This window comes from Piliocolobus tephrosceles, chromosome 8, assembly GCF_002776525.5.
Source record: "Piliocolobus tephrosceles isolate RC106 chromosome 8, ASM277652v3, whole genome shotgun sequence".
Lineage (NCBI taxonomy): Eukaryota > Metazoa > Chordata > Mammalia > Primates > Cercopithecidae > Piliocolobus > Piliocolobus tephrosceles.
In genome coordinates, this window is record NC_045441.1 from 95056109 (window position 1) to 95080289 (window position 24181).

General features: G+C 40.3%; 1 pseudogene; it reads right to left on the reverse strand.

Annotated features, from left to right (window-relative positions):
* Positions 1-21108: 21108 nt before the first annotated feature.
* On the reverse strand, positions 21109-21950 carry LOC111526671 (annotated as a pseudogene).
* Positions 21951-24181: the final 2231 nt, after the last annotated feature.

The window sequence follows — 24181 nt, forward strand, 5'->3', positions numbered from 1 at the left end:
ATCGCTTGACCTCGGGAGGCGGAAGTTGCAGTAAGCTGAGACCACGCCATTGCATTCCAGCCTGGGCAACAAGAATGAAACTCTGTCTCAAAAAAATTAAAAAATTAGCTGGGTGTGGTGGCATCTGCATGTAGTTCCAGCTACTTGGGAGGCTGAGGTGGAAGGATTGCTTGAGCCTGGGAGATTGAGGCTGCAGTGAGCTGTGATCGTGCCACTGCACTCCAGCCTGTGCGAAAGAGCAAGAGACCCTTCTCCAAAAGAGAAAAAAAGGTAAAAGGAGGTCTTGAATGTTTCACTTTTACTCTCTTTATTAGGAATGTGATATTTTTTATATGTGATAATTAAAATATGCTATTTTTTCAAACAAAATACAAATGGTACTGTTACTTGTTGCATCATTTCTATGTTCTCAACTTCGTGTGCATGCATTAATTTTAAGCTATGATTTTGGATTCTGTTTTTATTTTTAAAAAACCAATAAATTTTCTTTATGAAACTATCAAAAAGCAAGTGCTAATTTATTTAATATATTCTCCAGTTGAGAAATGGTCACAGGATCCAAGAGGCCATGCGTCATGAAATCAGAGAAATCATTCTTATGTTGTGGAGGCTGAACTGCTTTTGTGAGTACCTGGGTGGTCCGGCCGAATTTCCGGGTTGAATTATAACAATCTTTTGTGTCATGGGATGCCTTGCCCAGGTTGTGCAATGTAACCATGAGAACCAAGCAAACCTGTTGCTCAACTAATTCAATTCTGTTTCTTGTATATACAAATCAGGTTATTTCCATACAAACACGGTTTAATAGAATATTTACCACCTGACAAGAAGAATTGTAAAAATTTCTGTGGACTTAGTGATTAAAAAAAAAAAAAAAAAACTAGTTTGAAAATATGTTGTGAGCCAGCTAGGGCTCAGAGGTCTTTATGGTCTTGATAAAATTCAGGTTCAGCCAAGAACAGGTGACTTCAATGCAATTGTTCTTTACAGGTGGCTCTCTCTATCTCCTTTCTACCCACCTGGGCTACCCACAAACTTCTTCCTCATCCTAAGACTATGCTGCAGGTGTGTTAGGTGCGGCACATACCACTGATACAACGCCGGAAGAGACGTTTTTACTTCCTACTAAGGCCAAAGGCCAGGTTGGTCACTTGATTCGGAGTCAATGGATTTGTTCTTGATCTGAGGCAGAAGGTGGGAGAGAAAGAGGAGTACATGAATGGTCCTAACAAGAGAGCATATTAAGTGTTAGTTTGAACTGCATCAAATTTCACACAATGACTGATAGTCATCTATTTCCTCTGAAGTAGATGATTTATTTATTTATTTATTTATTTATATTGTTTTGAGATGGAGTTTTGCTCTTTGTCACCCAGGCTGGCGTGCAGTGGCACGATCTCTGCTCACTGCAACCTCCACCTCCCCGGTTCAAGCGATTCTCCTGTCTCAGTCTCCCAAGTAGCTGGGATTACAGGTGCCTGCCACCAAGCCCAGCTAATTTTTGTATTTTTAATAGAGATGGGGTTTCACCATGTTGACCAGGCTGGTCTCGAACTACTGACCTCAGGCAATCCTCCCTCCTTGGCCTCCCAAAGTGCTGGGATTACAGGCATGAGCCACCATGCTCGGCCAGATGATTTATTTTTACGCTTTGTGTTCTGCCTTCTAAATCTATTTTGAGAAAAATGTGAATCAACTAAGTTTGAACTCAATTTCAATTTGTACTTAAATCAGTAACTTTCCTTTTTTTTTTGAAATGGAGTCTTGTTCTTGTCACCCAGGCTGGAGTGCAATGGCACAATGTTGGCTCACTGCAACCTGTGCCCCCCAGGTTCAAGTGATTCTCCTGCCTCATCCTCCCGAGTACCTGGGATTACAGGTGCCCACCACCATGCCTGGCTAATTTTTGTATTTTTAGTAGAGATTGGATTTTGCCATGTCGTCCAGGCTGGTCTGGAACTCCTGACCTCGTGATCCACCCGCCTCGGCCTCCCAAAGTGCTGGGATTACAGGCCTGAGCCACTGCACCCGGCCTTAATTCACTAACTTTTCAAACATTAATCCCTCAAAGAAAAATAAAATAAGTCTAATCTCAAAAAATGGGTTTGGAAAATGTGTTTTTAAAAAGAGAGGGAAAGGGCCAGGCACGATGGCTCATGCTTGTAATCCCAGCACTTTGGGAGGCCAAGGTAGGAAGATCACGAGGTCAGGAGTTCTAGACCAGCCTGACCAGCACAGTGAAACACTGTCTCTACTGAAAATACAAAAATTATCTGGGCGGCCGGGCGCAGTGGCTCAAGCCTGTAATCCCAGCACTTTGGGAGGCCAAGATGGGTGGATCACGAGGTCAGGAGATCGAGACCATCCTGGCTAACACTGTGAAACCCCGTCTCTACTAAAAAATACAAAAAACTAGCCGGGTGAGGTGGCGGGCACCTGTAGTCCTAGCTACTCAGGAGGCTGAGGCAGGAGAATGGCGTGAACCCGGGAGGTGGAGCTTGCAGTGAGCTGAGATCCGGCCACTGCACTCCAGCCCGGGCGACAGAGTGAGACTCCGTCTCAACCAAAAAAAAAAAAAAAAAAAAAAATTATCTGGGCGTGGTGGCAGGTACCTGTAATCCCAGCTACTTGGGAGGCTGAGGCAGGAGAATTGCTTGAACCTAGGAGGCAGAGGTTGCAGTGAGCCGAGATCATGCCATTACACTACAGCCTGGGCGACAGAGCTAGACTCCGTCAGGAAAAAAAAAAAAAAAAGAAAGGCAATGAAATTTCCAACATTATCTTTGGGCAGTTCTGTGCTGTAATTTTCCACCGTGAAGATCTGAAACTTCTAGGGATTCTGTTGCAAAAACTGCTCTTACATAAGGTTTTTCTTCTTTACCTTGTTCTATGATGTTTAGAGCCCACAATTGCTTTGTTATATTATGAGAATATTTCAGGGTCTAACCCATATAAAGATAAGCAGATTATTAATCATATCTATGTAATAAATGATTACTGAAGCCCCACTATGTGCCAGTCACTGTCTGTATGCCAAAGATACAAAAATGAAACTCCCAGTCTTATTGGGGGACTATATATGTATCTGAATAATACGAAACAGTCACAGAGATGTTAAAAGAGCCACCTACAAAGTACAACTGGGCCAGAAAATAGAACAACTCACTGCACCAGAGAGAGTCAAATAATGTGATAATAATTTGATCAAGATCTTAAAGGATGACTAGAGATTCGTCCAGTAGGTCCACCCAGTGGGAGTAGGCATTCCAATCACAGGGAACATTGTTTGCAAAAGGAAGGAGGCCTGAAATGCAAGATAAACCCAGAAAGGGGCCTGGAATCATTGGAATTTAGGGTACAAAGATAAAGCATAACTCCCTCTTGCCAGTTGGCTGGTTCTCTCAGCTGCCTCTCACATTCTCCTCTTATGATCCACTCCTGCCTCGGCTCCTGATGCAATAGAGCTCCTCTTTCTCTAGTCTAGCATCTCTGGTCATCCAGTAGGTAATTTTTGAGCTAGTTTACAAGCATCAGACTCCTTTCATGAAATGGACACACCTCATGCCTCTGTGTATATTACTCTCTAACAAAACCAGTCTGATTACTCCAACCGCTCATTAGGGTTTATTCCTAAAGACACTTCAGCTATTTTCAAGTCAAATCTATCCTTGAAGAGTGAAGCTTTGTCACCATTCAGAATACTTAAAAGAATATATTGCTAGTCCTGAAAGTAATACTGAGAGGTATCCAAAAATGTTTTGAGACATTATAGCCTTTTAAGATGATGATTCTTTGAAGAGAACCCTCCTTTGGATGTGCAAGCTCTAGGGTATTTTAAAATAGTCACATATTGTTAATGTTTTAGGTATGATAATGTTGTGGTTATGTTTTTTAGAAAGTCACTCTTTGGAGATATATACTAAAATAATGATTAAAATGATGATGTGAGATTTGCTTTAATATAATCCAGTGAGGGGAGGAGAGGGCAATGTGGGGAGTACAGATGAAATAGTATTAGACATATATAGACTTTTCAGCATATAACTAGAAATGCTGGATAAAATATAACAAACAAAAATGTATACACAGCTGAATTTGGAAAAGAAAAGAAAGAAAGAAAGAAAGAAAGAGAGAAAGAAAGAAAGAAAGAAAGAAAGAAAGAAAGAAAAAGAAAGAAAGAAAGAATCCCCAGCATCAGAAGTAAATTAAGGATTGAAAACCAGAGCAGTTTCAAAAAGTACTAGCATATTTTTGCATATGTTTGGAATGTTTAAGAACAAAATGTTTAAAAAAAAAAATCACCTAGGCTGGGTGCAGTGGCTCACACATGTAATCTCAACACTTTGGGAGGTCTAGCTGGAAGAATTGCTTGAGTGCAGAAGTTCAAGACCAGCTTGGGCAACATAGTGGGACGCCCAAATTAGCTGGGCGTGGTGACACATGCCTGTAGTCCCTGCTACTCAGGAAGCTGAGGCCTGAGGATTGCTTGAGTTCAGGAGACTGAAGCTGCAGTGAACTGTAATTATGCCACTGCACTCTAGCCTGGACAACAAAGCAAGACCCCACCTCTAAAAAACAAAGCAAAACACAATAATCAGTTTATTATCCACTCCATAGGTTAGGGGAATTTGAATGTTTATAAAGACCTTATACCTTTCCTGTAAAAAAAAATTTAATATATATTTATATGTAGATAAATAATATTTTAGTAATTCTAAAGGTAAGTACACAGTTGAACACACACTACAAATCTAATAAGTTAATGTTTACCAGAAATTCTTTTACCCCAAATAGTTCATCACTTCTTATTTCAGCCTGTTACTGTTTTTCATTTTACAGCACAACTATAGTACGAACACTAGTGAATAAATACTACCAAATGTGGCTGGGCCCAGTGGCTGATGCCTGTAATCCCAGCACTTTGGGAGGCCGAGGCAGGTGGATTACCTGGGGTCAGGAGTTCAAGACCAGCCTGGCCAACATGGTGAAACCCCGTCTCTACTAAAATACAAAAATTAGCTGGGCATGCTGGTGAATGCCTGTAATCCCAGTTACTTGGGAGGCTGAGGCAGGAGAATTGCTTGAACTCGGGAGGCGGAGGTTGCAGTGAGCCGAGATCACACCACTGCACTCCAGCCTGGGTGACAGAGCAAGACTCTGTTCCCCTGCCCCACCAAAAAACCCAAAATGATAGATACTAACAAATGTAAATATAGAGATATTTTTCTCTCTGTTACAGTGTGTCACTTTATATTGATTTATCTTCTTTATAGCACCCCCACTCCACCTGTTTAAAAAAATTTTTTTTTTAAAGAACTCCAGGCATTCTTGGACAGTAAAGATCTTGCTAAAACCAGGTTCCTCTTTAATCCAATTGTTTAGCCTGTAAAGTAGCTTATATAGTGTGATGTCTTTAGCCCTTCTTTAGTATATAAAATGTTTTGTTATAAGAATGATAAGGCAACTCAGTGGGTCCTCTTTTTCCCCGGGAGAGTGCACAGACTCAAGGGTATAGGGTGAGCTCACCTTTGGACCTCAGAGATCCCTTGGAGATGAATTAATTACCATAGGCAAGGTTGTGCTGTTTAAATTGACACTGAATTCATACATATGCATTTTGTAGTGGTTCTCCTTGCCCCAAATCCAGCTTAATTAACACACCCTAGTTGTTAATTTTTTCATTTTATAGATCACCTCTGTAAGTTTCAACTTATATATTTTCCAGGATACTTCCCCTTTAGATGAATGTTTCCCAAAGTAGAACCTAAGGACCACCTGCATCTGAATCAGTTGGAGTGCTTGTTAAAACTGTAGATTCCTTGAGATCCTGTCATTTGCAACAACATGAATGGAACTGGAGGTCATTATGTTAAGTGAAATAAGCCAGGCACAGAAAGACAAACTTTGCATGGTCTCATTCAATTGTGGGAGCTAAAAAATTAAAACAATTGAACTCATGGAGATAAAGAGTAGAATGATGGTTACCAGAGGCTGAGAAGGGTAGTGGGGGCCGCAGAGGTTGGGGAAATGGAGATGGTTAATGGCTACAAAAATACAGTTAGAATGAATAATATCTGGTACTTGATAGCGCAACAGGGTGACCACAGTCAACAATAATTTAATGTACATTTAAAAATAACTAAAAGAGTGTAATTGGAATGTTTGTAACACAAAGAAAGGATAAAGCTTGAAGTGATGGATACCTCATTACCCTGTTGGTTATTACCAGTAGGTAATAACCCTTATCCTCTTCCCACCCTCCCACCTTTGGTAGTCTCCAATGTCTATTGTTCCACTCCATATGTCCATGTGTACCCAGTGTTTAACTCGCACTTACAACTGAGAACATGAGTATTTAACTTTCTGTTTCTGAGTTATTTCACTTAGGATAATTGCTTCCAATTCCATCTATGTTTGGTGTCACATTAATAAATGCATAACAAATTCTTTTGCAATGATGGTTTCCTAGTTTGCTATTAATAAGCAATTTATAGAACTTGGTAGGAAGGTCTGCAATTGAGTTGCCACCTAATAGATAATTAAAAAATAATTTTTGATGCTAGATTGCCCCAAGATTTTTGACATGATTCTGACAGAGTGCAAAGAATTGAGAGCATTGTTTCTATTCCTACCTACTTATTTATGCAAACAAATTTTCTCAGTATTTACATTAATAATAAAACAGAAAAAGGTGGGGGAATGAAACAGATTGTCTCAATATAGTAAGTAATTTTTATCTAAGATACCTGACCCAATTTTAGCAAAACCATCCAGGCTCCATCTAGCTAGTTAAGAGATAGATTTAAATAAAAATGTACTTTTTCTGTTTAATAATTACTTATCAACAGTTGTAATATATTCATGTTGTTTCGTCAGCAGTATTATAATAATAATTGAGATGATATCTCAATCCAGGATAATTCTTAAACATAGCTTCATAGTTGCAGGAAGTAATTTCAACATATATACTTTTATTGTGATAAGATAATTGATAAAAAGACTTTTAGGAATAAAAATGTTATACTAGGATACAATTTTTTGGTGGAAGCAGAATAGAAATATGAGTTCAAGGAGAAAAAGGAAAAATACAAAATTTCTGATTATTAAAGAACAGCTTGTTCATGTATTTTTAAAAAAGTGATGATGTGGTATTTAGATTATATTAGATATATTTTTTAAATTGCTGTAATATTTTTATTTTAAAATGACAATATTTACAGAACATTGGAAGTTATATCCTTTGCAACTATTTTAACATGGAATGAAGAATTTTAGATGTCAGCTTAAAAATGTGCAAGAGGACACAAGCTTTACAAAATTCTTTTAGAAGTGTTTGCAAGTAAAATGTTGGAAGACCATGTTTTAGGAAACCCCATCCAGAGATTGGTGTGTGGAATGGATTAGAATGGGGACGAATGGGGATAAATTGGGCAAGGTACCAGTTAGGAGACAATTGACGTTTTCCAGACTTAAGGAATTTCAACTGTATTAAGTTCACCAGCATGGAAATGAAGAGAAACAGACTAAAAGCAAACACTACTAGGAAATAAGAATTATTAGTGTCCGTCCCTGCTTCATTTCATTTTAGGTTTTAAATACCATCAAAACTGAGTTTCCTGTTTTCTGCCTGTAGACTCTGCCCTGACCTAATCTTGAACTTCTTTCCTTCCTTGCTTCCTTCTTTCCTTCTCCACCCCCACAACACTTCAACTGTTCATCAGACATTCTGTGAAGTACTTGGGCCCCTAAAATGGTAAACAATAGGTCCCTGGTTTCTGATAACTTTCATTCTAGTGGAGAAGCTTATAGCTGACTAGATGCCTAGAGAGATGTCACACATGGCCTATACAGCTCTACCCCTCTCTCCTTTGTAGTGTGCTACAGGACAGAGAGTTGCAGCCTTCATTTCTCAGACTCTGTCAGATTCCATATGTGACCCAGCCTCTGCCAAACAGATGTATGAATGTGGTATTTGGACAAGAGAAGTGGTACAAAGGTGACATTGTCAGAGTTGTTTGAACCAGAGTGACTCCATCTTGAAGAGATGCTGTGTAAAATAAGGCTGAGACCTACAGGGCTGCATTCCCAGGAGGTTAGGCATTTTTTTTTTGTTTGTTTGTTTTGTTTTGTTTTGTTTTTTAGAGACAGAGTCCTATTCTTGTCACCAGGCTGGAGTGCTTTCTGATCAGTCCTCAGTTTTCTGAGGATGGCACATGAAATAGCTACCTTGGTAGGTACTTCTGGCAATTATTCTTGGAAGCTCAGCCTGGGGCCTGTTTCCCCAGCTTTTTCAGTAATTTTGAAAGCTCCTAGTTCATTATATTAAATCTCTATAAGTTTAAAGTGGCTAAAATGGTTTCTTTTATTGGCAACCAAATCCTGGCTGATACAGATGAAACCCTCAATGATTCCTTCTAGCCCCCTGCCTCCTGTATTGTTCTCTAAGTCTCTTTCTTGTCATAGAGAGCTGGGATCAAATCAGCCAGTGATAACCCTGGAATGCCACATTGTTACCTGAGTTGCTACTATTCCTCCCCTGTGTGCTTTAATGCTTAGAACTAGGCTCTGGCAAGACTTGTTCTGATTGGTCCAAATTTTGGGGAACTAGAATCTCTCCTGCCCTACCCTGGTGAAGGCTATTCACAAACAGATGTAAATGTGAGCTTAGAAGTACTGACCCTGGCCCCAGGCGTGGTGGCTCATGCCTGTAATCCCAGCATTTAGGGAGGCTGAGGTAGGCAGGATCACCTGAAGGCAGGAGTTCGAGACCAGCCTGACCAACATGGTGAAATCCTGTCTCTACAAAAAATAAAAAATTAGCCAGGTGTGGTGGCACATGCCTGTAGTCCCAGCTACTTGGGAGGTTGAGGAAGGAGAATCACTTGAACCTGGGAGGCGAAGGTTGCAGTGAGCCAAGATCCTGCTACTACACTCCAGCCTGGGTGACAGGAAAAAAAAAAAAAAAAAGAAGTGCTGACCCCTTACCTACCAATTTTCTGCTTCTATGTTTCATCCACCTGCTTAGGACGCGAGGGCTTCCCCTTGAATCCTTATTGTGCCCTTTGGACAGGGTGCCTTGTTGACCTTGCTGCTCCTCCACGTGTGTGTCTCTATAACTGGGTCATTTCCTCTAGAGCACTGATTCTCTTGAGTTGGCCTAAAAGGTTCCTGGGAATCTAATTTAAAATGTCAATTCCGCAACCCAACCTTGATTGAGTAGGTTTGAGGTATGGTGGGAAGTCTGCATTTTTAACAAGAGCCACAGGGCATTCTGGCACATAAGGACCTTGGTCTACACCTTGACAACTCTCTGATGTCAGTGTCTTCCCCATGTTAGTGGGTAGAACAGACAGCAGGTCCTAATTCCTTCCCTCCTCCCTGTACTGTGAGAATGAGAAAAGAGAGAGGTTAAAGATAGCCCCTAGGTTGTAAGCTTGCCTGACTGGGATTATACTGTAGCACTAGCTCACACAGGGAAATTAAGAAGTGAAACCAGTCTGTGGAGTAAGATAATGAGTTCCATTTGAGACATGTTGGGTTTGATATCCAAGCGAAGATGTTATATTGTTGGTAGCTAGTAATGGATCTGATGACTCAGGTCTGGAAGTTGATTAGTAATAGATTCTCTGTTGAGACTTGAGAATCACTGCTGTAGCTAATTTATTTCATTAATGTGATTCAAACCACGGTCGTCCTGAAGATGACATAAATACTAGTATCATGGCTGGGTGCGGTGGCTCACGCCTGTAATCCCAGCACTTTGGGAGGCCAAGGTGGGCTGATCACGAGGTCAGGAGTTCCAGACCAGCCTGTCCAACATGGTGAAACCCTGTCTCTACTAAAAATACAAAAATTAGCAAGGCATGATGGCACGTGCCTGTAATCCCAGCTACTGGGGAGGCTGAGGCAGGAGAGCTGCTTGAACCTGGGAGGTGGAGGTTGCAGTGAGCCAAGATCGCGCCGCTGCACTCCAGCCTGGGTGACAGAGTGAGACTTGGTTAAAAACAACAACAACAAACAAATCTAGTATCATTTCCAATATGACAGGGAGTCAAATATACTTTATATTTCTTACTGGGTTGTAAAGCAGAAAAGTGAAAAGATTTGTGGCAGACAAGTCTGTATTATAAGTTGCCTAGGAGATGCTTGTGACCCAGCTCTTTCCCTTAGGGCTCTCCTTCCCCCTCCCTTAATCCTTCTCCTCCTTTCCTCCAGCCCACTGAGAAATTTATCTTGGTTGTCTAAATTGGAGAAGGAAAGATTATGTGGGATAAGGGCAATAGAGAAGAATAAAAACCAAGACTAGGAGTATTATTGTAAATGTTTCAGCTGGTCACAAACCAGCTCAGGTAAGATAATGATGCTTCTGCAGGTGTCTCACAGGTCTTTGTGTAAAGGAGGACTCTAGACTCTTCTTCCAACCTTATTGTAAAAGTCCTGTTTCTGCTTTCTCTAGGAGTTTAAAGTAGCTTTCAAGCTCTGTTTTCAAGTGAAATCTTATGCAGAAATAGTATTTCATTACTGTAACTCTACTTGATCAAGTTCAAATATATACCATTTGTTTATTCTAAAGTTGTTGCCTGAATTCCATGAGAACAATGAGACTGTTCTGATAGAGATGAAAGAGTAAAACTAGGGTATATGGGCAATGGCTATATGTAAGCAAACAAGTTTATTCCTGATTTGTATTGTTTGCATAATATTGATAAAATTCTGATCCATTCAGGATAATTTGCATTTGCAACTTTTTTTTTTTTTTTGAGACGGAGTCTCGCTCTGTCGCCCAGGCTGGAGTGCAGTGGCTGGATCTCAGCTCACTGCAAGCTCCGCCTCCCGGGTTTACGCCATTCTCCTGCCTCAGCCTCCTGAGTAGCTGGGACTACAGGCGCCCACCACCTCGCCCGGCTAGTTTTTTGTATTTTTTTTAGTAGAGATGGGGTTTCACCATATTAGCCAGGATGGTCTCGATCTCCTGACCTCGTGATCCGCCCGTCTCGTCCTCCCAAAGTGCTGGGATTACAGGCTTGAGCCACCGTGCCCGGCCGCATTTGCAACTTTTTAAAAACAACATATTTTGCAATCTTAGGATACTGCAGATAAACAGATATGGTATGAGAACCCTAATTCTGAAATCTAAACAAAAATAATTTAACCTTGGTGTCAGTCATAGATACTCACTGAACACTTAGTATGTTTTAGACACTGAGATTATTTTAGAAAACAAAACAGACACGTGGAATTTATAGCTTAAGTTCCATTAGACATAGGCAGATAGACATTAAACAAATAATTGTAAGTAATAATAAGTGCATAAATTAAAGGTTGAAAGAAATTCTAAGTATGCTGGGAATGTTTGACAGAGGACCTCATCTTATATAAATGTGGTCGAAGATGTTCTTCCTAAGGAAATGATATTTAGATGGAGACGTGGAGAGTGAATAGGCAGAGGTAAGGGGAAAAAAAGTATTCCAGGTAGATGGGTCAGTATGTGTGAAGGCCAAAAGGTGGCAGAGAGCATAGTCTATTCAAGGAACTAAAAGTCCCCAAGGCTTTCCCCCAAAAAAGCTGAAGAGAATGGTGAGCTATACATAGAGGTCAAATAGTATAGGACATTTTAGCCAATGCATTAAGGTAATTTGCAGAGTACTAATTGATGGATTTTTTTAGAGACAGAGTCTCAGTCTATTGCCCAGGCTAAAGTGCAGTGACTCACTGCATAGCTCATTGCAGCCTCAAACTTCTAGGCTCAAGCAATCCTCTCACCTCAGCCTCTTGCGTAGCTCGGCCTATAGGCTGCCACCATAGCCAGCTAATTTTTTTTAACTTTTTTTTTTTTAACAGCTTTTATTTTAGATTCAAGGGGTACATGTGCAAGTTTGTCACGAGTATATTGCATGTTGCTGGCGTTTGGGGTATGATTGAATCCGTCACCTAGGTAGTGAGCACAGTACCCAACAGGTAGTTTTTCAGCCCTTGCCACCCTCCCTCCCCACTCTTGTCATCCCTGGTGTCTGCTGTTTCTGTCTTTATGTCCATAGACACCCAAGTTTTAGCGCTCACATATGAGTGAGAACATAGGGTATTTAGTTTTCTGTTTCTGCATTAATTTGCTTAGGATAATGGCCTCCAACTGAATCCATGTTGTTGCAAAGAACATGGTTTTGTTCTTTTTTTTTTTCTTTTGAGACAGAGTCTCGCTCTGTCACCCAGGCTGAAGTGCAGTGGCACAATCTTGCTTCACTGCAACCTCTGCCTCCCAGGTTCAAGTGATTCTTCTGCCTCAGTCTCCCAAGTAGCTGAGATTATAGGCGTGTACCACTATGCCAGGCTGATTTTTGTGTTTTTAGTAGAGATGGGGTTTCACCATGTTGACCAGGCTGGTCTTGAACTCCTCATCTCAAGTGATCCGCCTGCCTCGGCCTCTCAAAGTGCTGGGATTACAGGTGTAATACACCGCACCCAGCTGATTGTGTGTGTGTGTGTTTATATGGCTGTGTAGTACTCCATAGTATATATGTACCATTTTTTTAATCCTCCAGTCCACTACGGATGGGTACTAAGGTTGATTCCCTGTCTTTGCTACTATGAATAGTTACTTTTTAAATGTTTTGTAGATATAGAGTCTTGTTACGTTGTTCAGGCTGGTCTTGAACTCCTAGCTTCAAGTGATCCTCCTGCCTCAGCCTCCCAAAGCACTGGTATTACAGGCATGAGTCACTATGCCCAGCCCTAATTGATGTCTTTTTAATCCCAGAACTTTGTAAACCTTAAACCCTCCGCCACTTGGGCTGTAAGCCAAGGGGTATTTTTCCCTAAGAGGCAAAGGAAGTATCCCAAAGAAAGTCAAGAACAGAAACTTAAAAGTTTTGGCTTTTAAGTTTAAAACAAAAAATTAACAAGCTAGGCATTAGAAAAATTTGGACAGCATACTCACTGAGTAAGAATATAGTACAGGGCCTGCATGGGGTGCCTGAGAGTTGGACCTGAGCACAGTCTCACAGATAAAGATGATCCCAAGTGGGCTGGGGAGAGGAGCCATATATTTTCCAACTTAGAGCAGGCTGACCAGGATGGTGGTGGTGAAATGATGCAAATACCAAGGGCAGCAAGTGTTTAGAGGAAGAGTCAGAAGGGATCAGTGTACTAGAATGGGGTTGGGGACCACCACTTAATATTTCTTAGAGCATCCTGACATACATATGTTAAGTATTTGGGCCATATTTAAAAGACAGTGGAAAGCCACTGGAGGATTTTAAACAGAAACCTGACTTGACGATATCCCTCTAGCTGGGTATAGAGAATGATTTGAAGAGTGTGAGACTGATCTAGAGGGAAACTGTGGAGTTTCCATCTATAGGATGGTAGCAGCAGAGATGAACAGAAATGGACAGCTTATAGATATCTGTCTTAGTCTTCTTAGGTTGCCATAATAAATACCATAGACTGGTGGCAAAACTATAGAAATTTGTTTTCTCCTAGTCTGGAAGTCCCAGATTAACATCTGGCAGGGTCAGTCTTTGATGAGGGCTCTCTTCTTGGCTTTCAGATATCTTCTTGCTGTGGCCACATATGGCAGGGAGAAAGCAAAACAGACAGAAACATCTCTTTCTCTTCTTATAAGGTCACAGTCCTATGGGATTAGAGCCCCACCCTTTGACCTAATTATATAATCTCCTAAAGACCCCCAACAGAGTTATATTAGGGGTTAGGGCTTCCATATATGAATTTGGGAAGAACACAATTCAATGCATAGTAATATCTTAACCTTTAGGAGACTGTGCTTGATTGGATATAGGGATGAGGTGGAAGAAAGTGAGAGGAGTCAAGGATAAACTGAGGTTTCTGACTTGGGCAAAATTGATAGTGCCATTTGTGGAGATTGGGATCATTGGAAGTAGAGAAGATTTTAGGGAGAAATATCTGAACTTAATGTTAAAAATGTTTATTTTGAAGTATTTGTGACATATCAAATAGAAATATCAAGTGGGTAGTTGGTTATTTGGGCCTGGAATTCGGAAAAAATATGTGGTATACAGATGTTGATTTAGGATCCATTAGCCTAGAGATGGTATCTTAGTCTGTTCATGCTGCCATAAGAGAATACCATAGACTGGCTGGCTTATGATCAGCAGAAATCTATTTCTTGCAGTTCTGGACACTGGGAAGTCCAAGATCAAGGCACCAGCAGATCTGGTGTCTGGTGAGAGCCTGCCTTTCGGTTCATAGACTGTGCCCTCTCACTGTAGTCTCACATCATGGAAGGGATAAAGGAGCTCTCTGAGGTTCCTTTTATAAGAGATTAGTGCCATGAAGGCTCCACCATGATGACCTAATCACCTCCCTAAGTCCCCACATCTAAATAACATCACATTGGGGATTAGGTTTCAATATATAAATTTTGGTGGGACATAAACATTCAATCTGTAGCAGATAGCCATTAAGCCATGGGACTGGGTGAGAGTCCCTAGGGCAGTGGTTCTCAAGCCTAAGTGTGCATAAAAATCGCTTGGATAGTTTGTTAAAACACAGGTTGCTTGGACCCACCCCAGAGTTTCTAATACCGTTGTACTTTCAGAGGCAGTATGAACATTTTAAGGCTTTTGAAATATACTGGTAAATTTCTTTCCGGAGAGCTCATAGGATTTATATTTTTACTGGTTGAGTATAAGGAAGTCTATCCTCATCGTATCCTTTCCTGCATTGAATACTGTAAATTTTTAAATATTAGAAGCATAAAAAGATCTCATTCCAATTTTGTTTTGCACATCTTTTTTATTTTTTTTTTTATCAGTGTGATGGTGAACATTTTTTTTCCCATCTAAAAATGCTGTTTGCAAGTCCTTTGGTTTTTGGTAGAAACTTCTCAGTTTTTACATATTTATATTTTAACACATTTATTGGAAGACCCTTTAATACATCACTGTATTTCATAACAGGCATATTTTGCAGATAATTCCCACTGGTAAAATGTACCTAATGTGTATGAATCTTCACAATTAGGCAGGTCTGTGATATTTACCTTTGTGACTATGATAAAAAAAATACCCTGCTACTGTTATTCCAAGTTTAGTAATATAAAAATGTGGCCTATGAGCTGGGAGTGGTGGCTCACGCCTGTAATCCCAGCACTTTGGGAGGCCGAGGTGGGTGGATCACCTGAGGTCAGGAGTTCGAGACCAGCCTGATCAACATGGTGAAACCCCGTTTCTGCTAAAAATACAAAAAATTAGCCAGGCATGGTGGTGGGCACCTGTAATCCCAGCTACTCGGGAGGTTGAGTCAGGAGAATCGCTTGAACCTGGGAGGCGGAGGTTGCAGTGAGCTGAGTTCGCGCCATTGCACTCCAGCCTGGGCAACAAGAGCAAAATTCCGTCTCAAAAAAAAAAACAATGTGGCCTATGTAGTGCCAGAAATGTTTCCTGATGTATGTGGGGTAAACAAAAACAAGCACTGTCATTCTAATTGACCCAAGGCTGGCTCTTCTGTGGTCTTTTAAGGGGGTGGGGACCCAGAGATTCTTCCTCTTTTTCTAAATGCAGAACACACTTGACTGGCTCTAGTAAACTGGACATGACCTAATGTTTCATCTTACATGATCCCATTGCATAGGAAAGCCAGCCCAAACGCTTAGCCAGACGGCAGTGAAGCTACTGATGATAAAGCCAGATACTAGCTCAGTTGTCTTGTCTCTGTGACTCTTTACTTTCTGACAGCCCTTTTAGTCAACAAGGTTAGATGACTTCAACGTATGCCTCAAACACTTGCAACTCTTTCCTGGCCTGTAGCATCACTTGTTAATTTGTTTTAACATCTGCCTTGGCCCCTTATCATCACTACTTTTGGCATCTGACAATCTCAATACAATGAAACTGGGATTAGGTCTGGTTGGATGGCTGTGAAACAAATGTTCCCAGCATCATCAAATTGCATGTCTTTTCTTTCTTTTTTTATTTTTCTTTTCTTTTCTGTGTTTTCTTTTCTTTTCTTTTTCTTTTTTTTCAGATGGAATCTTGCTGTGTTGCCCAGGCTGGAGTGCAGTGGGAGGATCTCGGCTCACTGCAACCTCTGCCTCCCAAGTTCAAGCGATTCTGCTGCCTCAGCCTCCTGAGTAGCTGGGATTACAGGCATCACACACAGCTAATTTTTGCCATCACACACAGCTAATTTTTGTATTTTTAGTAGAGATGGGGTTTCACCATGTTGGTCAGGCTGGTCTTGAACTTGTGGCCTCGTGATCCACCTGCCTCAGCCTCCCAAACTGCTAGGATTACAAGCGTGAGCCACCACACCCAGCAATTAAATTGCATTTCTTAAGCACCCACCCTAAAGTTACTTAATCATAGCTGGAATATTTTCTGGCTCTTTGAAGTCAGGATAGACAGCAGATTTTGCAGATAAAATGCACAGGGCATAATATGGCATCATAGCAAGGCCAGCTGTCTTCATACCCAAAGGATATGGGATTTTACAATATATTTTCACTCTGAATGAAGGTTTTGGGATTCTCTGGCTCTTCTTATATCAGGTAAAGAACAGAGCATGGTGGAATGGACTTGAACTCTGAGTTTAGACAGATCAATCTTCTGATTTGGAGTTCTTCTGAAAGTGACCTGGAGTCACTTTCTTCCTTTCTTAGAATTTGTTCCTTCATTTGCGAAGTGCGGTAATACATGTCTGACAGAGCTATTGTGAAAATGAGGAAATATGCAAAACATATTGCAGGTGCACAAATGTCAGTTCCCTTCTGTTATTGACGAGGAGTTGCCTCCACTTTAATGAAAAGGATTTTTAGTGTGACTAGGATTCAGAAGGTAAGTTTTTCTTTAATGAATAGCCTGATTCTTGAACGATAATGACTCAGCCACAAGGGCTTGAGTAATTGTTTTATGGCTTAGACTTCCCTTGGCATGAGGACCCCACCCAGCCCATATGAAAATGAATACCATTAAGCAGCCAAATGTTTCTCCATTTTAATTGAATATTGTGTGTGGAGACCAAGACTCTCAGTAAGTCCAAGGACTCTTGTATGTCATGTCCTTAGCATGATGATCTCCCCACTTCTTTTTACAGTCCATGATGGTGGAAGAAGATGAGACAGGGGATGTTCCTGTTTGGGGCTCCACTGAAAGCCTCTGGTGCAATTTCCTGTAAGGTCTCCACTTTCCGTTTGCTGGAAATTTTTAATAATTGAAGTAATACCGTAATTAGAACTTCCAAAATCACAAATTAGAAGTGGCTGGGCTTTAGACCCTCTTGAGTCAGGATGAGATAGAACAACTCAGCTTAGACATCTGATTGATTACCCATTACCCCCATTCAGTTATTAAAATGGGATCTCTAAGTCTATGAGCCACAAGACATGGTCAGCTTAGTCTCATTGATATTTCCAACAACAACAACAACAACAAAAAAACGAAACTTCCAAATTATTTTTAGTTTAGCTCTTTTGATCAACTCAGGTTATGTCCTCACACAACCTCCAAACCCTTTTAATTCAAACTTGATGGATGAATTGCTTGAATATATTTTCCCATGGGTATACTAAATAGAGGTATTATTGTCAGAACTTATAGGAAAAGTAGTATAATTTTTATACTTTTTAATAGTATAATTTTATAAAGTTAGTATGATTACTAACTTTATTAAAAAAAAGAATTTCTTCCCTAGGAGGAATTCTCTGGCTTAGCTAAGTTGGTTATAAGATCATGGAAAAGAAGGCAGGGAGGATTAGAAAGACTTCTGCCCCAGATTCTAGGGCAGTTACCAATAAGTTTTGTCACACTGGTTGCATCAGAAAATTCTCTAGTCTTCACTTCCTCAATATCAGGGAGTTAAGCAAAATAATCTCCAGGAGTTCTCCTATAAATGCAAATTATGGGAACTCATCTATTATATAAACCAAGGCCCACATTTCTGTCTTGGAAATTCTGAATCTCTCCTTATGAAGTTGTTAGTGGAGTGGGGAATTTTCAAAACTCTATTTCTCATCATTTCTTAGTTTTACCATTAAGTGCCACTGGTAATAGACTTAGAGATATTTATTATGACAACAGTAATTTAGCATTACATTCAAGGCATATGGAGAAAACAAAAGGTTCAAGTTAAAAGCATGCCTAAATATGTCTCATTTAGTGAACTTAATAGACTTGCAGAAGGTTCCCACTAATGCAGTATTGTTTACAACTTATCTCCATAAAGTCTATTGAGTTGTGCCTTTCCCATTTGATTCAAACTTACGCAAATTAACATTCGTGAGTACATTTTACTTCAAATCACACCTATCATAGTACATAACTCAAGTCCTAAATTTGAATTAATATTGCGTTAAAATTCCTTGCCTTCTTCTGATATGCTTAAGAAGGTGGATGGTACGACTTAATAACATTTTTGGACACTTAGGATAACTCTTACTATTTAAAAACAAAACTGAGAACTGAAATTCTACTAACCATAAGAATTGAGTGTAAAAGTGACTCACCCAATTTGGTGGTCACCCTAGTTTTTAAAAATGAGGTTTGAATGGAAAATTGTAAAAGCAAAAGACTATTAATAATGGCAGAAGGTGGGTGTATGAACAGGTGTAGTACATTGTGGTGCAGATATGTGAAATTGCTGTAATTTTAAAGAACTACATCCCCATTTTTTTGCTACCTTCTTAAAAATGGTGATTTTATGATTCAGAAAAAGATGTACTAAATGTTGAGATGAGACTATCAGAATCTTTTGCTTTCAAGAGGGTGGGAAGAGTTCAACTTAAAATGTTAGGACTCAAAAAAAAGAATGAGTATTATTTGTTTTAATCTGAATTTTACCCCAGTGAAGGAGATTAAACATTTTCACAAGCATTTATAATAACCATGACCAGAAAGACCAGGCCGTTGTGATTTCTTACCTGAGTTTCTGCACCAGCTTGCTAATTGGTTTCCCTGTTTCCAATATTGATTCTCTATTCTGCCAACAAATTGACCTTCTAAAACACAAATCTGATCATGACCTTCTTCTTTTAAAACACCTTTAGTGAATTCCCATTGCCTTCAGAACAAAATTCAAACCTTTAGCATGACATAAAAGGTTCTTCATTATCTGACATCTGCCCTTCTGTTCAGCCTTATCTGCCAGCATGCTTCCTTGCTCCAATACACCCGCTTGTTTTTGTTTCTGTTTTTGTTTTTGTTGAGACAGAGTCTCACTTTGTCGCCCAGGCTGCAGTGCAGTGGCGTGATCTCAGCTCACTGCAACTTCCTGGATTCAAGTGAGACTTGTGCCTTAGCCTCCCGAGTAGCTGAGACTACAGGTGTTCACCACCATGCCTGGCTAAATTTTGTATTTTTAGTAGAGACAAGGTTTCACTATGTTGCCAGGCTGGCCTCAAACTTCTGATCTCAGGTGATCCGCCTGCCTTGGCCTCCCAAAGTTCTGGGATTACAGGCGTGGGCCACTGTGCCAGCCCAATATAACTTCTTGGTCATGCTGAACCAATTTTACTTCCCTAAACTCACCTCACTTTGTCATCACACTTTCCTAACTCTGCAGATACTGCACCTCTTTCTTGGACTGACTTTACTCACTTCTTCATGTGGGAAACTCTTATTCATCCTTTACTCAGTGACCATCTCCTTTCTTGATTTGTACCCTCTCCTCCAGTTCGGTGTTAAACCATTGTGCCCGTTGCATATTCTGATGCATACACCATTGCATACTTCATCTTACTCTAAATCTTACTTCATCACTCCTCTACAATGCAACTGTCCGTCTTTCTCTAGGCTGAGACCTTCTAGAGGAAAGATCTGTGTCTTCTTTATCTTTTTCCCTCAGCACTGACTATAATGCCTGGTACACAGTAGGCATTCTGTAAATGTATGCTAAAATAATCAATGCGTAAATAATCCAGAAAAGTTCAACATGGACTGACTTTAAAATGAGATTAATTATGACAATTGTTAGTTCAATTTTTTTTAATTAAAAAATTCTTTACCTTTAAATGTAGCCAATTTTAAGCTTTCTGAGATGGCCTACAGAGACACACTACACAGCACAATGTTATAGCAGAAAAGAAATTATTTACAAGGATCATTTAGAGTAAAATCAAGTCTCTATTTTAACAAATATATGAGATAAATTGTATCTTTATGATTATTTGTTGCTGTAAGTCTATTCATATCAGGACAATTGTCACATTTAAAATTCTCTAAATAATTTTGGCACAGGTGAAATCTTCTAACTTTGTTAAGTCCCTAAGCTCTTTTTCTTTCTTTCGTTCTTTGTTTTTTTTGAGACAGAGTTTTTGCTCTTGTTGCCCAGGCTGGAGTGCAATGGCGCAATTTCGGCTCACCACAACCTCCGCCTCCTGGGTTCAAGCGATTCTCTTGTCTCAGCCTCCTGGGTAGCCGGGATTACAGACATGCACCTCCACGCCCAGCTAATTTCATATTTTTAGTAGAGATGGGGTTTCTCCATGTTGGTCAGGCTGGTTTCGAACTCCCGAGCTCAGGTGATCTGCCCGCCTCAGCCTCCCAAAGTGCTAGGATTACAGGTGTGAGCCACCGCGCCTGGCCTTTTCTTTTTATTAGACAGGGTTTCTGTCACCCAGGCTGGAGTGCCATGGCATGATCACTGCTCACTGGGGGCTCAACCTGCTGGGCTCAAGCAATTCTCCCATCTCAGCCTCCTGAGTAGCTGGGACTACAGGCACAGCAACTAGAACTCCTGGGCTCAAGCAATCCTCCTGGCTCAGCCTCCCAAAGTTCTGGGATTACAAGGGTGAGCCACTGCATCCAGCCTCTGAGCCTTTCAACAGGCTGATTGTTTCGTGTCAGCCTCTTCTCCAGCTGCCTCAGCCCATTCTCTTCAGAATGACTTGCTACCTGCCTTGGCTTCACAGCTACTTTTATGATACTTCCCCCTCACGTTAACTCGAGATGAACATTTAATGCTCCTACCTTTCTAGCCAATTGTGCTCTGCAAAAACTAGGCAGCTTCTCTGACACGATGACTTAGAGTCCTTGCTCCAAAGAGGGCCCTATACAATTTTCCTGGTGCTTATTGACAAAGAAGAGGAACACAGATAGTGTCAATTTTGTGCATTCTTCTTCTTCTTCCTAAAATTGCCTATAGTGGCCAGTGTTTTAAAGTCTCCAAAGCTTTATGTCTCAGATGCTCATCTAAACACTGGATGGCAAAGAGGTCACCATCCATGTCAAGCTTATTGGCAAACAAATGGTGCTTGCGCAACATCCAGTTCAAGGTGCCAGCTCTGAAAATCACACTGAGTGCACATGGACCTACTGCAGGTGGGTGAGGAGTGCCTCAAAGTGCCGCCACTTGACAAACCTACAAGCTGCGTGCATATCAGACAAGTCATAATTATGGCTTAAGGAGAGTGAGCTGGGGACTTCAGGAATCCTTTGGACAGTAGCCTAGAGATACTTGCTGTATGTGTCTTGGGCCTACTCCATAAACTTTTAAATTTTTTTCATTCTCTAGCATACACCCCACGTCCTCCCTGCTGACCACAAAATAGGCACTGCCTGAAAAAAGAGATGTTTTGAGTGGAGGACACACTTTGACAGTCCCCATGTTTGTCAGCTTTCCATTAATAACTGCATACCCCCTTTTCAACCTTTCTTCCTTACTGACTAGCATCCTCTCAGTTTCCAGGTTGTTTAGACCCATTAATGACTTGAGCTTCCTGAAAATTTCCAGGTTGGTTTGAATAGCAAAATCCATACCACAAAGATTTGTCAAGTACCCTAGTCTGTACTCATTGTGTAGAGGTCCTTCATGCAGTTGCGATCAGCCTGAACCACTCCACAGAGATGCAAAAACCTCACCCTCCGCCCCTCAATGCTCTGTCTGGCAGAAGTAGCACAGTAGGGCACCTTCTTGCACCTCCAGGGCCAGACTTTCACTCCAGCACTTTCTCTCCATGCAGAGTAAAGCACAGGTACCATAATGGGTGCTGGATGTCACCTGGAATCAGAGCACTAAATGATCCAGACTTTCCTTAATTCTAAATGTGCTGTTCTTTATTTTAATATATCTTTGCACTTCTGATAAATGCAAACTGACAACCTTCAAGGCCATGAAGGAAGAAAAATCTGTTGGTGCTTGAAGCCTAGAAGACCACCCTTAACAAAAAAAAGTCCCTGATCATTGTTTGAAATGCTGAGGAAGTTGCTGTGGAGGAGACTTTGTTTCTTTTTTCTTTTTTTCTTTTTTTGAGAAGAAGTCTCACTCTGTCGCCCAGGTTGGAGTGCAGTGGTGTGATCTTGGCTCACTGCAACTTCTGCCTCTCAGGTTCAAGCACCATGCTTGGCTAATTTTTGTGTTTTTAGTAGAGACGGTGTTTCACCATGTTGGCCAGGCTGTTCTCGAACTCCTGACCTCAGGTGATCTACTTGCCTCAACCTCCCCAAATGTTGGGATTACAGGTGTGAGCCACCGTGCCCCGCCAGGATCGATTCTATTTTCTAAGCTCTGGAGCATTTGATATGCCTTTAGAGAAGTTCACACCAATTCCAAACAAGTTAAAAATGTTATACAAAGTTAGTGCATGTAATGAGTTCTAAATAAATCTAAATGTTATATAAGGTTCAATATGTGTAATATTGTATTGAACAATACAATTAGAAGTAGATGATTTTTATTTATAGGAAATCATTTTACTGCATTGATTATTCTAGGTTTATCTAGAAGAATATTGGCAAAGGTCACATTAGTAACTGAAATCCAGAAAGACTCCAAAGCCTAAATTAGGATAATGACCTAAGTTTTCTTATTGCAACTTTTTGATCAAACCGGTTACACATGCTTCTCTTCCTGTTCCTGCCCTCTGGTGGAGGTGCTAACGAGCAGGCCAGGAGATAAGCAAGAGCCATAAAGGAGAATAGTGAAAAAGATCAAGGTAAGCCTAAATGGAAAACCACTCCTGAATAATTGAAGAGCCACTGTTTACCTAGAACAAACCTCTGCTCCTTGTTTTTTTTCCAACATTAAATGGGGACAACAGTATTTACCATAAGACTATTATTCCCAAGCTGGTACCTTTCCATAGGTACTGCTTTCTACCTTTAGTCTTGCAGATCTGGCTAATTCCCACACAAAGAAAACCATTCTCCTACTGTGGCCTCTTCTATACCTAGAAAATAATGCAGGTTGGTACAGTATAAAAAGCAGTGGACTCCAGCGTGTTGGGTGTTTAGGTCACCATTCCATCACTTTACTCTTCAGAGTCCTTTCGATCCTATTCCTTAGACTGACAATGTACTTTTATTTTGCGACAAATCCTTCCTAAGCTGGAACTTGGAATAGGAAGCTTTGTTTCATTTGAAGGAGATAATGAATTTGAAAGAATACTATAATTTTATTGGGTTTGCATATGATTTAATGCATTCATGACATTTGTTTTATTTATGTTGTTAATTGCTAAATAATAGCAATCTTAAATATTTCTGAAATGCCTTTTATCTTGATCCTGAAAAACAGTTGCTATAGCATTAAAACACACTTACTGAAGAAAAAAGAAAAAACAGTGGACTAGGAAGTGAGGGTTCTGTTTCCAGCTCTGGCCCTTGCTAGTGACTTGGATGCCCTTGGGTAAGTCTCTTAACCTCCCTAAGACTAGTTTTCTTCTTCTGTAAGTTAAGAATTATGATATTAATGGGTCTATTGTGAGGTTCAAATGAAATAATGGTAGTTAAAGTGCTTTATAAACAATAAAGCACCCTACAGAACTAGGGTAATATTAATGCAGTGTTGACAACTCTTCTCTGAATCAACATTTAACTTGACTTGGTTGTCTGTGTACTTTAAAATGATAAATAATGGTTTATCCTTTTAATCTTTAGCAAATAAATGAAGCCTTTGGTCTCGGATCCATAGAAGAAGCAAATTCTGTGTCCTGATGTTATCCAAGTCTGTGTGTGGACTCTCTAGATTCTGCTTCATTTTTGTTTTAATTATAGCATTGAAAGAGTGGAAGGTTTAAAATTATACCTTTCAGAACTACTCATTATTTAGTGACTCTACATTTCAAATATATTGCTCATGTCTTTAAAATAAATGATCAGGTTCTTTTATTGTTACCTTGGCCTAACTATACATTTATTGACATAGTGATGATAATGGTTTTTAGTTTTTGTTTTTAACATTTCCTTGAAGCTGTGATAATTTAGAAGATTTA